We start from the raw sequence: 20,636 nt of genomic DNA on the forward strand, positions 1-20,636 counted from the left end.
TCTCACACACACACACAGAAATACTCACTTACACACACACACACACACACACACACACACACACACACACACACACACACACAAACACACACACACGCACACAAACACACACACACGCACACAAACACACACACACACACATACAAACACACACACACACACACACACACACACACACACAATTGTTCGATCAATTGTTTGTTTGTGAAAAGTCACAAAGTGATTGCTCCACTAATTTCAATTCCACCGAAGCCAGATTCCATTCTGTTTTGTAGAATGGGGAGGATGTTTGAAAGTAAGGATGGAACATCTGTAAGCCCAACGTGTTATTCGGCGTGTTCGGTACACTGGCGTCAGGGGACATTGAGTTGGGAAGCTGAAAGCAAAGAGCAATTTGTGTCGGCTTGTCTGACATCATCCGCAGCAATGACATTGCCCAGCAGTCCATGAAGGCCATTTGCCGGGTTCCTGCCAGCTCAGTGGTTAAAGCTTTGACAACTTTCTTCTTCATAGCAATACTACATCATGACGTCACGTCTTGCGAGGGATAGGGGGGAGAGGGGGGCGCGAGATCGAAGTACGGAGAGATGAAGAAATAGAGAGAGAGTGTGTGTATGTGTGTGTTTGTATATGTGTGCGTGCGTGCGTGTGTGTGTCAGTGTTCGTGTGTGTGTGTGTTCGTGTGTGTGTCACAGTGTGTGTGTGTGTGTGTGTGTGTGTGTGTGTGTGTGCGTGCGTGCGTGCGTGCGTGCTTGCGTGCGTGCGTGGGTGCATGTTTCTTTCTGTCAGTGTTTTTCCGTGTCTGTGTGTGTCCATGCATAGGTATCTGTCTGCCTGGCACTCTGTCCCTTCATCTCCCTGTGATTCCCGATGGCGCAGAGGGCGTGGCCTGCCGATGGCATGTTGATGTGATTGACACAACGAGCAATCCCAACGCGCACATCAAGGCGACCAGTTTTAAACAACGACAAGTAAAAACACTAAAAACACCACACGCCATACACAGAAAAACAACTAGTGGGGCTCCTATGTTGCAAAATCATTCAAATCATGCAACAAACACCAAATTAAGCAAATATGAAGAGTTTTATGTGCTTAACAAAACCTGATACAGAGCCATCGCGAAAAATAAAAAAATGGGTAGTTTTTAAACAATTTTTCAAAATGGCCGCCAGTGTAAACGGTTGGGTATGTTAGGCATATTTCACTTCATGTGATTAACAGCAAATTTGGCGTAAATGGACATTTGCTTTTGCTTAACAAAACCTGATACAGAGCCACCATGAAAAAATTAAGAAATCAGTAGTTTTTTTACAATTTTCAAAATGGCCGCCAATAAAAGGGTATTTAGGCATTTTTGATGCTACAAGACATTCTCTTGCAATAGAAACTAACACAAACACATTTTTAAACAAAACAATACATGTATTGTTGGTGCAGAGAATGATTGGACGGTGTGGGTGGCAGGGTTGAAGAATTTGTGGATTACCTAAACTGTGCAAAAATAAATATATTGCACCAATTTTCATACCAAAACGAAAACATTCATTCCTGTGCTGTTATATTCAATGTATGCTATTGAGGGCACTCAACTTGGCTAACTGGAACACTTTTAAGATAAAAGGTGGCCTTTACATGGGTTATTTGACCGCCGCCCAAATAAGGGTACCCCCAAAATAAAACTGATAAAAATGTAATGTATCAACTCAAAAGTCGACTAAAATTCATAATCGCTGTATTTCGAAAACGTTCTTTGTTCTCATGTGTTTACACAACTAGCACATTCCGGCAAGTGTCTATACTCAAAAGAAACTTTGGCAGTACTTGAAACAACCATCTGTCATATATACATGCGAAGTCAAAAATATGTGGGATGTAAGCCAACAAACCTGTGGCAGTTTTTAAAATATTATTTCGTGAAGATTTGAAAGTGTACTCAAACGGTTGAACTACGCCTCGTGCGTAGACACACATTCCTGAAAGTTTCAACGCAACCCACTTGGTCATTGCTAAAATACATGGATTTTAGTTGACTTGTGTATCCCTCAAATTTGACACATAAACATCTCATCCGTGAGATCGACACATACATCAGTAGGTACAATGGCACAACACTAGAAATATGCAAGATGGCGAAATAAAACAACCTGTTCTGGATGGATAATCAAGTTGACTTTCTCTTCGTATACAACAGTGACCCAGTTGTGCCTCAGGAATTGTCGGCTTTTTAAAAGGTACCCGAAGTTTTTGTCACATCTCTTTGTCACGTCAAGGGTATCCTTATTTTGACGGCGTAAATGATGATGTTAAAAAAAAAATGTGCCAGATAGCGAAGATGCGAGCCTTTAATGGCACAGACAGTTTGAATAAAATGACACAGGAATAAAAGTTTGAGTTGGGGTATGAAAATGGGTGCAATAATATTTTTGCACAGTTTAGATGTTGACAGTTTTCACAGGCATGCAAGCACATTTGCAGAGAGCTGTGCTCTGCAGTCCTTCTTAGCAGCATTTGCAGCGTTTTGTTGTACAGCTCTTCTTGCAGGCACACCTCATGAGTTCTCGGCACACGCTGGATACCTCTTGAAAGCTCGTCCAGAATGACTCCCACTTTCCAGCCTTGAACTGCCAGCCCACAGAGTTTGGAAGTCTAATAGGTAGATGGCTCTTCTCAATCTCATGTCCTGCAGCAGCACCTCACTTGTAAGGGGATTATGGTCAATTTGGCAGCTCTTTTTACTGAAGAGGTACCGTCTAGCACTGTTTACACCCAGTACGTTGCTGGTTTTGTCCTACAGATGTACACCAAAAAGCTCTTGTGCTGCCCTGTCAGTGGTACTCAGCTTACAAAGAGGAGCAGACAACCTAAAGAAAGTTTGAGTGACGTCTTCAAATGCTTGCCATACTTCCCAAGCCTTCTGATTCCCCAATACCATTGAAGAACGACATAGTGTCACAGCCTGTAAGGCTATGCAAAATGGGCAGACAGGGTGACTTCTCTTGGCCAATGGCTTTGGCAATGTGGCGATACACTTCACGAGCAGAAAAAAACGCAACACAGCTGGAATGAGAAGCAGACTGTCTGGCCTCCTCTACATCCATGGTGCAGGAAATCAGCCTGGGGTACCCTTCACACAAAAGATGAAAAGTGACATTTTTATTTGAATGTATTTGAATAATGTTTACTATCTCAGAGAGTCGGTCAAAGCCGGGTTAGCAAGTCTTCACACAACAGACCAAAACGAAAGAAAATTGTATTTCATGAATTCGTATAATTCTTACTGTTTCAGGTTAAAAAAACAAATAAACACAGTTTCCAGTGACCCAACTGATTCTGGAATCTTTCTGACCGCTACATTTATTCGCTTCAAACAGTCGCTAACAGAATGTTGACCATAGTGAGGGTTCGTACGTTAAACCCATCAAATTCACAGAGGTCGCTTACAAATGATGTGCAAACATGTTCCAATTAATACAAATAAAAATATCTTACTGTTAAGATGTATTAGGTAACAAACCTTGATACAGTAGTACTACTACTAGTGAAATCGGCTCCCTTCTGTGGCACCGGAATAAATGCAGAACGCTTGTTCCCAGGAACCGGCATGTGGTGTAACTCTTGTATATATCCTGTAAAAATAAAATTCACACCAATGCACGGTCAACTTCAAATAAGCAAAAGGATGAGAAACAAGCAACAAACCAAAATTGTAAAACTCAAAGAGCGGTACCTCTTCATTTTTCAAAACCACTTATCTCATTTGATTAGCATACACTGTATGCTTTTGTCTGTTACCTACCGTCTTTGAAAGTTTGATCACAACACTGTAAAGACATGGGGAGTGGAGTGTTTTTATCTCCAGCTGGTCATCCTACTATCTGGCCTTCCCTCACTCAGTTTTTGACTCTACCCCTCCCCACCTTATGGAAGTCCTTAACGTAGGCAGGACTAATCATTTATCATACCATGAACAATCTCTTTCTCCTCGCCTTTTATTCAAAGTTCGTTTAATCTGTTTAAAATCACCAGCGTGGCGATCATGATTTTCTTACTTGTAATCAACAGATAGATCTAGATCTATCAGCATCACAATCCAGCTGATGAGCTATTGCAAGATTAAACAAAGTCTCTGCATTTCAGCGCTTCACCCGATGAATAACAGACCCCAGGGGAGAATTAAACAGTAAAATGATGTGACATTGGTGAATGGATGCGTATTCTTGAAAACTTACCTTCAGAAACGTTGCTTTCGCTCAAATCAAAACACGCAATGTTGCGGAGGCCGCCATCTTGAATTTTCATGCTGCGGATATATAAAATTCTAAAAACGATCAAATTAAATACCAGAACACAAAAATACCCATAAGAGTATTTATGTCATGCATGTGTTATCAGCAGACAACTTCTGGTGCATGGTAAACCATTGAATTTTACATTTGCTGAGTTGGGAATATTTACTGCTGAGCGCTTTTGGTACGAATTTCGTCTGCTGTAAATGCAGCCTTTTATTCCCTATCAAAGACAAAAAAAAACGATTTCTGAAGTGGCTCTGTATCTGAAATCCCTTAAATAATTATAAGGAACAATATCACAAAGTATGGTGTTTGTTGCAAGATGTGAATGATTTATGAGTGCGTCTGCAACATACGAGCCCCACTAAACTGTGCTCTCTATAAACCGGGCAAGAGGCCATTAAAATCCGACGCGCAGTGAAGTGGGAGGGGAGTGCACTCGTGTGCAATACGCCTGAGATCCGCACGGGGTTGTCCGTCATTATGTTCGCCATCTCGCCACAGAGAGCAAGAAACCCCGCTCTCAACTCACCCCAGCGCATGTTACAAAATGATGTTAGAGTCAAACGACCCTTGCCCAATGTTTTTTTCTGTGAACACAACTTCAAATGTTAAAGATGCAGAAGCGCTCAGAGCAGTGTTGAAGTTACTTCCTGATCCTGCCTGTGAGACGTCAAGTTCTGCATCTTCAACATGTTTACGTTTCTGTGTGAAAATGTGTTTGTATGAAATCAATCTGTCGGGTGTGAAAGAGTGAATACTCTCGCTACGAGTGAGGCAATCTTTCTACACTCCTTGTGCACGTGTTTCAGACACACTCCTCACTAGTGACTGGCCTATAATGTCGCGTGGGAAAGTTTAACTCACAAAAACCAAAAGTATTCACTCTTTCACAAACCCGACAGACGGTTATTTCCCAACATCGTCGAGTGCACCTCAAGGTGTACAGATGTTGCATCGCATGCTTTGTGTTAAATATCAGATGTTCCCTTCTTTTCTCTTTGTTCTTGTTTCCCCTACTTCTTTGTGTGAACTGTGTTAACTGTCGTGTTCCTGTCTGGTTGGGTTCAGTGATAGGCGAGGCAAATCACCTGTTATTAAAACCGCACAATACCTGTCTCACTCTTTGCAGCCATACCAGGTGTTTATGTTTATGGTTATGTTTATGTTTATGTTTATGCAGGATGACGGCAAATGAAAACAGGATGTGCACGAAAATGCACGTACACGCGGCCATAATCACATGCAAAAACAGAACGTGTGTGTGCGCGCGCGTGTCAGTGTGTGTGTGTGTGCGTGTGTCTGTGCGTGCGTGCGTGCGTGCGTGCGTGCGTGCATGCGTGCGTGCGTGTATGGCCGTTGTTTTGCTGTTCATTGTTCAAAACTGACGCTTTCTTCCTCTTCTCTTCTTTCACAAATGACTTGCTCCCGCTGAACCAGAAGGAGCGATGGTTGACGGTGTAGCTGACCGCACTATGTGATGGTTGACGGTGTAGCTGACCGCACTATGTGATGGTTGACGGTGTAGCTGACCGCACTATGTGATGGTTGACGGTGTAGCTGACCGCACTATGTGATGGTTGACGGTGTAGTTGACCGCACACTATGTGACGGTTGACGGTGTAGCTGACCGCACTATGCGATGGTTGATGGTGTAGCTGACCGCACAATGTCATGGTTGACGGTGTAGCTGACCACACTATGTGATGGTTGACGGTGTAGCTGACCGCACTATGTGATGGTTGACGGTGTAGCTGACCGCACAATGTCATGGTTGACGGTGTAGCTGACCGCACAATGTCATGGTTGACGGTGTAGCTGACCGCACTATGTGATGGTTGACGGTGTAGCTGACCGCACTATGCGATGGTTGACGGTGTAGCTGACCGCACTATGTGATGGTTGACGGTGTAGCTGACCGCACTATGCGATGGTTGACGGTGTAGCTGACCGCACTATGTGATGGTTGACGGTGTAGCTGACCGCACTATGTGATGGTTGACGGTGTAGCTGACTGCACTATGTGATGGTTGACGGTGTAGCTGACCGCACTATGTGATGGTTGACGGTGTAGCTGACCGCACTATGTGATGGTTGACGGTGTAGCTGACCGCACTATGTGATGGTTGACGGTGTAGCTGACCGCACTATGCGATGGTTGACGGTGTAGCTGACCGCACTATGTCATGGTTGACGGTGTAGCTGACCGCACTATGTGATGGTTGACGGTGTAGCTGACCGCACTATGTGATGGTTGACGGTGTAGCTGACCGCACTATGTCATGGTTGACGGTGTAGCTGACCACACTATGTGATGGTTGACGGTGTAGCTGACCGCACTATGTGATGGTTGACGGTGTAGCTGACCACACTATGTGATGGTTGACGGTGTAGCTGACCGCACTATGTGATGGTTGACGGTGTAGCTGACCGCACTATGTCATGGTTGACGGTGTAGCTGACCGCACTATGTCATGGTTGACGGTGTAGCTGACCGCACTATGTGATGGTTGACGGTGTAGCTGACCACACTATGTGATGGTTGACGGTGTAGCTGACCGCACTATGCGATGGTTGACGGTGTAGCTGACCACACTATGTGATGGTTGACGGTGTAGCTGACCGCACTATGTGATGGTTGACGGTGTAGCTGACCGCACTATGCGATGGTTGACGGTGTAGCTGACCGCACTATGTCATGGTTGATGGTGTAGCTGACCGCACTATGTGATGGTTGACGGTGTAGCTGACCGCACTATGTCATGGTTGACGGTGTAGCTGACCGCACTATGTCATGGTTGACGGTGTAGCTGACCGCACTATGTGATGGTTGACGGTGTAGCTGACCGCACTATGTGATGGTTGACGGTGTAGTTGACCACACTATGTGATGGTTGACGGTGTAGCTGACCGCACTATGTGATGGTTGACGGTGTAGCTGACCACACTATGTGATGGTTGACGGTGTAGCTGACCGCACTATGCGATGGTTGACGGTGTAGCTGACCGCACTATGTGATGGTTGACGGTGTAGCTGACCGCACTATGTGATGGTTGACGGTGTAGCTGACCACACTATGTGATGGTTGACGGTGTAGCTGACCGCACTATGCGATGGTTGACGGTGTAGCTGACCACACTATGTGATGGTTGACGGTGTAGCTGACCGCACTATGTGATGGTTGACGGTGTAGCTGACCGCACTATGTGATGGTTGACGGTGTGGCTGACCGCACTATGCGATGGTTGACGGTGTGGCTGACCGCACTATGCGATGGTTGACGGTGTAGCTGACCGCACTATGTGATGGTTGACGGTGTAGCTGACCACACTATGTGATGGTTGACGGTGTAGCTGACCGCACTATGCGATGGTTGACGGTGTAGCTGACCACACTATGTGATGGTTGACGGTGTAGCTGACCGCACTATGTGATGGTTGACGGTGTAGCTGACCGCACTATGTGATGGTTGACGGTGTGGCTGACCGCACTATGCGATGGTTGACGGTGTGGCTGACCGCACTATGCGATGGTTGACGGTGTAGCTGACCGCACTATGTCATGGTTGACGGTGTAGCTGACCGCACTATGTGATGGTTGACGGTGTAGCTGACCACACTATGTGATGGTTGACGGTGTAGCTGACCGCACTATGCGATGGTTGACGGTGTAGCTGACCACACTATGTGATGGTTGACGGTGTAGCTGACCGCACTATGTGATGGTTGACGGTGTAGCTGACCGCACTATGCGATGGTTGACGGTGTAGCTGACCGCACTATGTCATGGTTGATGGTGTAGCTGACCGCACTATGTGATGGTTGACGGTGTAGCTGACCGCACTATGTCATGGTTGACGGTGTAGCTGACCGCACTATGTCATGGTTGACGGTGTAGCTGACCGCACTATGTGATGGTTGACGGTGTAGCTGACCGCACTATGTGATGGTTGACGGTGTAGTTGACCACACTATGTGATGGTTGACGGTGTAGCTGACCGCACTATGTGATGGTTGACGGTGTAGCTGACCACACTATGTGATGGTTGACGGTGTAGCTGACCGCACTATGCGATGGTTGACGGTGTAGCTGACCGCACTATGTGATGGTTGACGGTGTAGCTGACCGCACTATGTGATGGTTGACGGTGTAGCTGACCACACTATGTGATGGTTGACGGTGTAGCTGACCGCACTATGCGATGGTTGACGGTGTAGCTGACCACACTATGTGATGGTTGACGGTGTAGCTGACCGCACTATGTGATGGTTGACGGTGTAGCTGACCGCACTATGTGATGGTTGACGGTGTGGCTGACCGCACTATGCGATGGTTGACGGTGTGGCTGACCGCACTATGCGATGGTTGACGGTGTAGCTGACCGCACTATGTGATGGTTGACGGTGTAGCTGACCACACTATGTGATGGTTGACGGTGTAGCTGACCGCACTATGCGATGGTTGACGGTGTAGCTGACCACACTATGTGATGGTTGACGGTGTAGCTGACCGCACTATGTGATGGTTGACGGTGTAGCTGACCGCACTATGTGATGGTTGACGGTGTGGCTGACCGCACTATGCGATGGTTGACGGTGTGGCTGACTGCACTATGCGATGGTTGACGGTGTAGCTGACCGCACTATGTGATGGTTGACGGTGTAGCTGACTGCACTATGTGATGGTTGACGGTGTAGCTGACCGCACTATGTGATGGTTGACGGTGTAGCTGACCGCACTATGTGATGGTTGACGGTGTAGCTGACCGCACTATGTGATGGTTGACGGTGTAGCTGACCGCACTATGCGATGGTTGACGGTGTAGCTGACCGCACAATGTGATGGTTGACGGTGTAGCTGACCGCACTATGTGATGGTTGACGGTGTAGCTGACCGCACTATGCGATGGTTGATGGTGTAGCTGACCGCACTATGTGATGGTTGACGGTGTAGCTGACCGCACTATGTGATGGTTGACGGTGTAGCTGACCGCACTATGCGATGGTTGACGGTGTAGCTGACCGCACTATGCGATTGTTGACGGTGTAGCTGACCGCACTTTGGGCTGGTGGAACTTGACACCTGTATGTGATCAGGCCATCAGAAGGTCTCCAGTATCTGTCATTGTCTTCGCCATTTACACAGAAGAGAAATGCCGGATTTCTGACACAACACAACAATTCTATGGCGTTTTCATGTCCAAGATGTTTCCTTGCATTAATGCAGGCATCCTTCAGTTTCCGGAGACTATGGATTGTGGACGCTCTCGATGTTACAGCGTCGGGTTTAGCTGGACAGGCCGATGCGGGAGTAAACTTGTCATTACACACCAGGAATATGTATACTTACTGCGAGTAATATCTGCGTGATGGAGACACAGTGGGCAAATCGATCTCCAGAAGCGTGAGCCTGACGTGTTGTCACTGGAGCTTACAGTGTCGTTAGACAGGGGTAACCGTCCTCTGAACGTGACGTGTTGTCACTGGACCTTACAGTGTCGTTAGACAGGGGTAACCGTCCTCTGAACGTGACGTGTTGTCACTGGAGCTTACAGTGTTGTTAGACAGGGGTAACCGTCCTCTGAACGTGACGTGTTGTCACTGGACCTCACAGTGTCGTTAGACAGGCGAACGTCCTCTGAACGTGACGTGTTGTCACTGGACCTTACAGTGTCGTTAGACAGGGGTAACCGTCCTCTGAACGTGACGTGTTGTCACTGGACCTCACAGTGTCGTTAGACAGGGGTAACCGTCCTCTGAACGTGACGTGTTGTCACTGGACCTTACAGTGTCGTTAGACAGGGGTAACCGTCCTCTGAACGTGACGTGTTGTCACTGGGCCTCACAGTGTCGTTAGACAGGGGTAACCGTCCTCTGAACGTGACGTGTTGTCACAGGACCTCACAGTGTCGTTAGACAGGGGTAACCGTCCTCTGAACGTGACGTGTTGTCACTGGACCTTACAGTGTCGTTAGACAGGGGTAACCGTCCTCTGAACGTGACGTGTTGTCACTGGACCTCACAGTGTCGTTAGACAGGGGTAACCGTCCTCTGAACGTGACGTGTTATCACTGGACCTTACAGTGTCGTTAGACAGGGGTAACCGTCCTCTGAACGTGACGTGTTGTCACTGGACCTTACAGTGTCGTTAGACAGGGGTAACCGTCCTCTGAACGTGACGTGTTATCACTGGACCTTACAGTGTCGTTAGACAGGGGTAACCGTCCTCTGAACGTGACGTGTTGTCACTGGACCTCACAGTGTCGTTAGACAGGGGTAACCGTCCTCTGATCGTGACGTTTTGTCACTGGACCTTACAGTGTCGTTAGACAGGGGTAACCGTCCTCTGAACGTGACGTGTTGTCACTGGACCTTACAGTGTCGTTAGACAGGGGTAACCGTCCTCTGAACGTGACGTGTTGTCTCTGGACCTTACAGTGTCGTTAGACAGGGGTAACCGTCCTCTGAACGTGACGTGTTGTCACTGGACCTTACAGTGTTGTTAGACAGGGGTAACCGTCCTCTGAACGTGACGTGTTGTCACTGGACCTCACAGTGTTGTTAGACAGGGGTAACCGTCCTCTGAACGTGACGTGTTGTCACCGGACCTTACAGTGTCGTTAGACAGGGGTAACCGTCCTCTGAACGTGACGTGTTGTCACTGGACCTCACAGTGTCGTTAGACAGGTGTAAACGTTCTCTGAACGTGACGTGTTGTCACTGGACCTCACAGTGTCGTTAGACAGGGGTAACCGTCCTCTGAACGTGACGTGTTGTCACTGGACCTCACAGTGTCGTTAGACAGGGGTAACCGTCCTCTGAACGTGACGTGTTGTCACTGGACCTCACAGTGTCGTTAGACAGGGGTAACCGTCCTCTGAACGTGACGTGTTGTCACTGGAGCTTACAGTGTTGTTAGACAGGGGTAACCGTCCTCTGAACGTGACGTGTTATCACTGGACCTTACAGTGTCGTTAGACAGGGGTAACCGTCCTCTGAACGTGACGTGTTATCACTGGACCTTACAGTGTCGTTAGACAGGGGTAACCGTCCTCTGAACGTGACGTGTTGTCACTGGGCCTCACAGTGTCGTTAGACAGGGGTAACCGTCCTCTGAACGTGACGTGTTGTCACAGGACCTCACAGTGTCGTTAGACAGGGGTAACGTCCTCTGAACGTGACGTGTTGTCACTGGACCTTACAGTGTCGTTAGACAGGGGTAACCGTCCTCTGAACGTGACGTGTTGTCACTGGACCTTACAGTGTCGTTAGACAGGGGTAACCGTCCTCTGAACGTGACGTGTTGTCACTGGACCTCACAGTGTCGTTAGACAGGGGTAACCGTCCTCTGAACGTGACGTGTTGTCACTGGACCTTACAGTGTCGTTAGACAGGGGTAACCGTCCTCTGAACGTGACGTGTTGTCACTGGACCTTACAGTGTCGTTAGACAGGGGTAACCGTCCTCTGAACGTGACGTGTTGTCACTGGACCTTACAGTGTCGTTAGACAGGGGTAACCGTCCTCTGAACGTGACGTGTTGTCACTGGAGCTTACAGTGTCGTTAGACAGGGGTAACGTCCTCTGAACGTGACGTGTTGTCACTGGAGCTTACAGTGTCGTTAGACAGGGGTAACCGTCCTCTGAACGTGACGTGTTGTCACTGGACCTTACAGTGTCGTTAGACAGGGGTAACCGTCCTCTGAACGTGACGTGTTGTCACTGGACCTTACAGTGTCGTTAGACAGGGGTAACCGTCCTCTGAACGTGACGTGTTGTCACTGGACCTCACAGTGTCGTTAGACAGGGGTAACCGTCCTCTGAACGTGACGTGTTGTCACTGGACCTTACAGTGTCGTTAGACAGGGGTAACCGTCCTCTGAACGTGACGTGTTGTCACTGGAGCTTACAGTGTCGTCACAGTTAGACAGGGGTAACCGTCCTCTGAACGTGACGTGTTGTCACTGGACCTTACAGTGTCGTTAGACAGGGGTAACCGTCCTCTGAACGTGACGTGTTGTCACTGGACCTCACAGTGTCGTTAGACAGGGGTAACCGTCCTCTGAACGTGACGTGTTGTCACTGGACCTTACAGTGTCGTTAGACAGGGGTAACCGTCCTCTGAACGTGACGTGTTGTCACTGGACCTTACAGTGTCGTTAGACAGGGGTAACCGTCCTCTGAACGTGACGTGTTGTCACTGGACCTTACAGTGTCGTCACAGTTAGACAGGGGTAACCGTCCTCTGAACGTGACGTGTTGTCACTGGACCTTACAGTGTCGTCACAGTTAGACAGGGGTAACCGTCCTCTGAACGTGACGTGTTGTCACTGGACCTTACAGTGTCGTTAGACAGGGGTAACCGTCCTCTGAACGTGACGTGTTGTCACTGGACCTCACAGTGTCGTTAGACAGGGGTAACCGTCCTCTGAACGTGACGTGTTGTCACTGGACCTCACAGTGTCGTTAGACAGGGGTAACCGTCCTCTGAACGTGACGTGTTGTCACTGGACCTCACAGTGTCGTTAGACAGGGGTAACCGTCCTCTGAACGTGACGTGTTGTCACTGGACCTCACAGTGTCGTTAGACAGGGGTAACCGTCCTCTGAACGTGACGTGTTGTCACTGGACCTCACAGTGTCGTTAGACAGGGGTAACCGTCCTCTGAACGTGACGTGTTGTCACTGGACCTCACAGTGTCGTTAGACAGGGGTAACCGTCCTCTGAACGTGACGTGTTGTCACTGGACCTTACAGTGTCGTTAGACAGGGGTAACCGTCCTCTGAACGTGACGTGTTGTCAATGGACCTTACAGTGTCGTTAGACAGGGGTAACCGTCCTCTGAACGTGACGAGTTGTCACTGGACCTCACAGTGTCGTTAGACAGGGGTAACCGTCCTCTGAACTTGACGTGTTGTCACTGGACCTTACAGTGTCGTTAGACAGGGGTAACCGTCCTCTGAACGTGACGTGTTGTCACTGGACCTTACAGTGTCGTTAGACAGGGGTAACCGTCCTCTGAACGTGACGTGTTGTCACTGGACCTTACAGTGTCGTTAGACAGGGGTAACCGTCCTCTGAACGTGACGTGTTGTCACTGGACCTTACAGTGTCGTTAGACAGGGGTAACCGTCCTCTGAACGTGACGTGTTGTCACTGGACCTTACAGTGTCGTTAGACAGGGGTAACCGTCCTCTGAACGTGACGTGTTGTCACTGGACCTTACAGTGTCGTTAGACAGGGGTAACCGTCCTCTGAACGTGACGTGTTGTCACTGGACCTTACAGTGTCGTTAGACAGGGGTAACCGTCCTCTGAACGTGACGTGTTGTCACTGGACCTTACAGTGTCGTTAGACAGGGGTAACCGTCCTCTGAACGTGACGTGTTGTCACTGGACCTCACAGTGTCGTTAGACAGGGGTAACCGTCCTCTGAACGTGACGTGTTGTCACTGGACCTTACAGTGTCGTTAGACAGGGGTAACCGTCCTCTGAACGTGACGTGTTGTCACTGGACCTTACAGTGTCGTTAGACAGGGGTAACCGTCCTCTGAACGTGACGTGTTGTCACTGGACCTGACAGTGTCGTTAGACAGGGGTAACCGTCCTCTGAACGTGACGTGTTGTCACTGGACCTTACAGTGTCGTTAGACAGGGGTAACCGTCCTCTGAACGTGACGTGTTGTCACTGGACCTTACAGTGTCGTTAGACAGGGGTAACCGTCCTCTGAACGTGACGTGTTGTCACTGGACCTTACAGTGTCGTTAGACAGGGGTAACCGTCCTCTGAACGTGACGTGTTGTCACTGGACCTCACAGTGTCGTTAGACAGGGGTAACCGTCCTCTGAACGTGACGTGTTGTCACTGGACCTTACAGTGTCGTTAGACAGGGGTAACCGTCCTCTGAACGTGACGTGTTGTCACTGGACCTCACAGTGTCGTTAGACAGGGGTAACCGTCCTCTGAACGTGACGTGTTGTCACTGGACCTTACAGTGTCGTTAGACAGGGGTAACCGTCCTCTGAACGTGACGTGTTGTCACTGGACCTCACAGTGTCGTTAGACAGGGGTAACCGTCCTCTGAACGTGACGTGTTGTCACTGGACCTTACAGTGTCGTTAGACAGGGGTAACCGTCCTCTGAACGTGACGTGTTGTCACTGGACCTCACAGTGTCGTTAGACAGGGGTAACCGTCCTCTGAACGTGACGTGTTGTCACTGGACCTCACAGTGTCGTTAGACAGGGGTAACCGTCCTCTGAACGTGACGTGTTGTCACTGGAGCTTACAGTGTCGTTAGACAGGGGTAACCGTCCTCTGAACGTGACGTGTTGTCACTGGACCTTACAGTGTCGTTAGACAGGGGTAACCGTCCTCTGAACGTGACGTGTTGTCACTGGACCTCACAGTGTCGTTAGACAGGGGTAACCGTCCTCTGAACGTGACGTGTTGTCACTGGACCTCACAGTGTCGTTAGACAGGGGTAACCGTCCTCTGAACGTGACGTGTTGTCACTGGACCTTACAGTGTCGTTAGACAGGGGTAACCGTCCTCTGAACGTGACGTGTTGTCACTGGACCTCACAGTGTCGTTAGACAGGGGTAACCGTCCTCTGAACGTGACGTGTTGTCACTGGACCTCACAGTGTCGTTAGACAGGGGTAACCGTCCTCTGAACGTGACGTGTTGTCACTGGACCTTACAGTGTCGTTAGACAGGGGTAACCGTCCTCTGAACGTGACGTGTTGTCACTGGACCTCACAGTGTCGTTAGACAGGGGTAACCGTCCTCTGAACGTGACGTGTTGTCACTGGACCTCACAGTGTCGTTAGACAGGGGTAACCGTCCTCTGAACGTGACGTGTTGTCACTGGACCTCACAGTGTCGTCACAGTTAGACAGGGGTAACCGTCCTCTGAACGTGACGTGTTGTCACTGGACCTTACAGTGTCGTTAGACAGGGGTAACCGTCCTCTGAACGTGACGTGTTGTCACTGGACCTCACAGTGTCGTTAGACAGGGGTAACCGTCCTCTGAACGTGACGTGTTGTCACTGGACCTTACAGTGTCGTTAGACAGGGGTAACCGTCCTCTGAACGTGACGTGTTGTCACTGGACCTTACAGTGTCGTTAGACAGGGGTAACCGTCCTCTGAACGTGACGTGTTGTCACTGGACCTCACAGTGTCGTTAGACAGGGGTAACCGTCCTCTGAACGTGACGTGTTGTCACTGGACCTTACAGTGTCGTTAGACAGGGGTAACCGTCCTCTGAACGTGACGTGTTGTCACTGGACCTTACAGTGTCGTTAGACAGGGGTAACCGTCCTCTGAACGTGACGTGTTGTCAATGGACCTCACAGTGTCGTTAGACAGGGGTAACCGTCCTCTGAACGTGACGTGTTGTCACTGGACCTTACAGTGTCGTTAGACAGGGGTAACCGTCCTCTGAACGTGACGTGTTGTCACTGGACCTTACAGTGTCGTTAGACAGGGGTAACCGTCCTCTGAACGTGACGTGTTGTCACTGGAGCTTACAGTGTCGTTAGACAGGGGTAACCGTCCTCTGAACGTGACGTGTTGTCACTGGACCTTACAGTGTCGTTAGACAGGGGTAACCGTCCTCTGAACGTGACGTGTTGTCACTGGACCTCACAGTGTCGTTAGACAGGGGTAACCGTCCTCTGAACGTGACGTGTTGTCACTGGAGCTTACAGTGTCGTTAGACAGGGGTAACCGTCCTCTGAACGTGACGTGTTGTCACTGGACCTCACAGTGTCGTTAGACAGGGGTAACCGTCCTCTGAACGTGACGTGTTGTCACTGGACCTCACAGTGTCGTTAGACAGGGGTAACCGTCCTCTGAACGTGACGTGTTGTCACTGGACCTTACAGTGTCGTTAGACAGGGGTAACCGTCCTCTGAACGTGACGTGTTGTCACTGGACCTTACAGTGTCGTTAGACAGGGGTAACGTCCTCTGAACGTGACGTGTTATCACTGGACCTCACAGTGTCGTTAGACAGGGGTAACCGTCCTCTGAACGTGACGTGTTGTCACTGGACCTCACAGTGTCGTTAGACAGGGGTAACCGTCCTCTGAACGTGACGTGTTGTCACTGGACCTTACAGTGTCGTTAGACAGGGGTAACCGTCCTCTGAACGTGACGTGTTGTCACTGGACCTTACAGTGTCGTTAGACAGGGGTAACCGTCCTCTGAACGTGACGTGTTGTCACTGGACCTCACAGTGTCGTTAGACAGGGGTAACCGTCCTCTGAACGTGACGTGTTGTCACTGGACCTTACAGTGTCGTTAGACAGGGGTAACCGTCCTCTGAACGTGACGTGTTGTCACTGGACCTTACAGTGTCGTTAGACAGGGGTAACCGTCCTCTGAACGTGACGTGTTGTCACTGGACCTTACAGTGTCGTTAGACAGGGGTAACCGTCCTCTGAACGTGACGTGTTGTCACTGGACCTTACAGTGTCGTTAGACAGGGGTAACCGTCCTCTGAACGTGACGTGTTGTCACTGGACCTCACAGTGTCGTTAGACAGGGGTAACCGTCCTCTGAACGTGACGTGTTGTCACTGGACCTCACAGTGTCGTTAGACAGGGGTAACCGTCCTCTGAACGTGACGTGTTGTCACTGGACCTCACAGTGTCGTTAGACAGGGGTAACCGTCCTCTGAACGTGACGTGTTGTCACTGGACCTCACAGTGTCGTTAGACAGGGGTAACCGTCCTCTGAACGTGACGTGTTGTCACTGGACCTTACAGTGTCGTTAGACAGGGGTAACCGTCCTCTGAACGTGACGTGTTGTCACTGGAGCTCACAGTGTCGTTAGACAGGGGTAACCGTCCTCTGAACGTGACGTGTTGTCACTGGACCTTACAGTGTCGTTAGACAGGGGTAACCGTCCTCTGAACGTGACGTGTTGTCACTGGACCTTACAGTGTCGTTAGACAGGGGTAACCGTCCTCTGAACGTGACGTGTTGTCACTGGACCTCACAGTGTCGTTAGACAGGGGTAACCGTCCTCTGAACGTGACGTGTTGTCACTGGAGCTTACAGTGTCGTCACAGTTAGACAGGGGTAACCGTCCTCTGAACGTGACGTGTTGTCACTGGACCTTACAGTGTCGTTAGACAGGGGTAACCGTCCTCTGAACGTGACGTGTTGTCACTGGACCTCACAGTGTCGTTAGACAGGGGTAACCGTCCTCTGAACGTGACGTGTTGTCACTGGACCTCACAGTGTCGTTAGACAGGGGTAACCGTCCTCTGAACGTGACGTGTTGTCACTGGACCTCACAGTGTCGTTAGACAGGGGTAACCGTCCTCTGAACGTGACGTGTTGTCACTGGACCTCACAGTGTCGTTAGACAGGGGTAACCGTCCTCTGAACGTGACGTGTTGTCACTGGACCTTACAGTGTCGTTAGACAGGGGTAACCGTCCTCTGAACGTGACGTGTTGTCACTGGACCTTACAGTGTCGTTAGACAGGGGTAACCGTCCTCTGAACGTGACGTGTTGTCACTGGACCTCACAGTGTCGTTAGACAGGGGTAACCGTCCTCTGAACGTGACGTGTTGTCACTGGACCTTACAGTGTCGTTAGACAGGGGTAACCGTCCTCTGAACGTGACGTGTTGTCACTGGACCTTACAGTGTCGTTAGACAGGGGTAACCGTCCTCTGAACGTGACGTGTTGTCACTGGACCTTACAGTGTCGTTAGACAGGGGTAACCGTCCTCTGAACGTGACGTGTTGTCACTGGAGCTCACAGTGTCGTTAGACAGGGGTAACCGTCCTCTGAACGTGACGTGTTGTCACTGGACCTCACAGTGTCGTTAGACAGGGGTAACCGTCCTCTGAACGTGACGTGTTGTCACTGGACCTTACAGTGTCGTTAGACAGGGGTAACCGTCCTCTGAACGTGACGTGTTGTCACTGGACCTCACAGTGTCGTTAGACAGGGGTAACCGTCCTCTGAACGTGACGTGTTGTCACTGGACCTTACAGTGTCGTTAGACAGGGGTAACCGTCCTCTGAACGTGACGTGTTGTCACTGGACCTCACAGTGTCGTTAGACAGGGGTAACCGTCCTCTGAACGTGACGTGTTGTCACTGGACCTTACAGTGTCGTTAGACAGGGGTAACCGTCCTCTGAACGTGACGTGTTGTCACTGGACCTCACAGTGTCGTTAGACAGGGGTAACCGTCCTCTGAACGTGACGTGTTGTCACTGGACCTTACAGTGTCGTTAGACAGGGGTAACGTCCTCTGAACGTGACGTGTTGTCACTGGAGCTTACAGTGTCGTTAGACAGGGGTAACCGTCCTCTGAACGTGACGTGTTGTCACTGGACCTCACAGTGTCGTTAGACAGGGGTAACCGTCCTCTGAACGTGACGTGTTGTCACTGGACCTCACAGTGTCGTTAGACAGGGGTAACCGTCCTCTGAACGTGACGTGTTGTCACTGGACCTTACAGTGTCGTTAGACAGGGGTAACCGTCCTCTGAACGTGACGTGTTGTCACTGGACCTTACAGTGTCGTTAGACAGGGGTAACCGTCCTCTGAACGTGACGTGTTGTCACTGGACCTCACAGTGTCGTTAGACAGGGGTAACCGTCCTCTGAACGTGACGTGTTGTCACTGGACCTTACAGTGTCGTTAGACAGGGGTAACCGTCCTCTGAACGTGACGTGTTGTCACTGGACCTTACAGTGTCGTTAGACAGGGGTAACCGTCCTCTGAACGTGACGTGTTGTCACTGGACCTTACAGTGTCGTTAGACAGGGGTAACCGTCCTCTGAACGTGACGTGTTGTCACTGGACCTCACAGTGTCGTTAGACAGGGGTAACCGTCCTCTGAACGTGACGTGTTGTCACTGGACCTCACAGTGTCGTTAGACAGGGGTAACCGTCCTCTGAACGTGACGTGTTGTCACTGGACCTCACAGTGTCGTTAGACAGGGGTAACCGTCCTCTGAACGTGACGTGTTGTCACTGGACCTCACAGTGTCGTTAGACAGGGGTAACCGTCCTCTGAACGTGACGTGTTGTCACTGGACCTTACAGTGTCGTTAGACAGGGGTAACCGTCCTCTGAACGTGACGTGTTGTCACTGGACCTCACAGTGTCGTTAGACAGGGGTAACCGTCCTCTGAACGTGACGTGTTGTCACAGGACCTCACAGTGTCGTTAGACAGGGGTAACGTCCTCTGAACGTGACGTGTTATCACTGGGCCTCACAGTGTCGTTAGACAGGGGTAACCGTCCTCTGAACGTGACGTGTTGTCACTGGACCTTACAGTGTCGTCACAGTTAGACAGGGGTAACCGTCCTCTGAACGTGACGTGTTGTCACTGGACCTTACAGTGTCGTTAGACAGGGGTAACCGTCCTCTGAACGTGACGTGTTGTCACTGGACCTTACAGTGTCGTTAGACAGGGGTAACCGTCCTCTGAACGTGACGTGTTGTCACTGGACCTCACAGTGTCGTTAGACAGGGGTAACCGTCCTCTGAACGTGACGTGTTGTCACTGGACCTTACAGTGTCGTTAGACAGGGGTAACCGTCCTCTGAACGTGACGTGTTGTCACTGGACCTCACAGTGTCGTTAGACAGGGGTAACCGTCCTCTGAACGTGACGTGTTGTCACTGGACCTTACAGTGTCGTTAGACAGGGGTAACCGTCCTCTGAACGTGACGTGTTATCACTGGACCTCACAGTGTCGTTAGACAGGGGTAACCGTCCTCTGAACGTGACGTGTTGTCACTGGACCTTACAGTGTCGTTAGACAGGGGTAACCGTCCTCTGAACGTGACGTGTTGTCACTGGACCTTACAGTGTCGTTAGACAGGGGTAACCGTCCTCTGAACGTGACGTGTTGTCACTGGACCTCACAGTGTCGTTAGACAGGGGTAACCGTCCTCTGAACGTGACGTGTTGTCACTGGACCTTACAGTGTCGTTAGACAGGGGTAACCGTCCTCTGAACGTGACGTGTTGTCACTGGACCTTACAGTGTCGTTAGACAGGGGTAACCGTCCTCTGAACGTGACGTGTTGTCACTGGACCTCACAGTGTCGTTAGACAGGGGTAACCGTCCTCTGAACGTGACGTGTTGTCACTGGACCTTACAGTGTCGTTAGACAGGGGTAACCGTCCTCTGAACGTGACGTGTTGTCACTGGACCTCACAGTGTCGTCACAGTTAGACAGGGGTAACCGTCCTCTGAACGTGACGTGTTGTCACTGGACCTCACAGTGTCGTTAGACAGGGGTAACCGTCCTCTGAACGTGACGTGTTGTCACTGGACCTCACAGTGTCGTTAGACAGGGG

General features: G+C 50.0%; 1 long non-coding RNA gene across 1 annotated transcript; it reads right to left on the reverse strand.

Annotated features, from left to right (window-relative positions):
* Positions 1 to 1,072: 1,072 nt before the first annotated feature.
* On the reverse strand, positions 1,073 to 4,661 carry LOC138967687 (uncharacterized). Its single transcript, XR_011456022.1, has 2 exons — positions 3,518 to 4,661; positions 1,073 to 3,127 (listed from the first exon to the last, which is right to left on the reverse strand). It is a non-coding gene; the product is annotated as an uncharacterized lncRNA (long non-coding RNA).
* Between the last annotated feature and the right edge of the window lie 15,975 nt (positions 4,662 to 20,636).

Source organism: Littorina saxatilis, linkage group LG5 (assembly GCF_037325665.1).
Source record: "Littorina saxatilis isolate snail1 linkage group LG5, US_GU_Lsax_2.0, whole genome shotgun sequence".
Taxonomy (NCBI): domain Eukaryota; kingdom Metazoa; phylum Mollusca; class Gastropoda; order Littorinimorpha; family Littorinidae; genus Littorina; species Littorina saxatilis.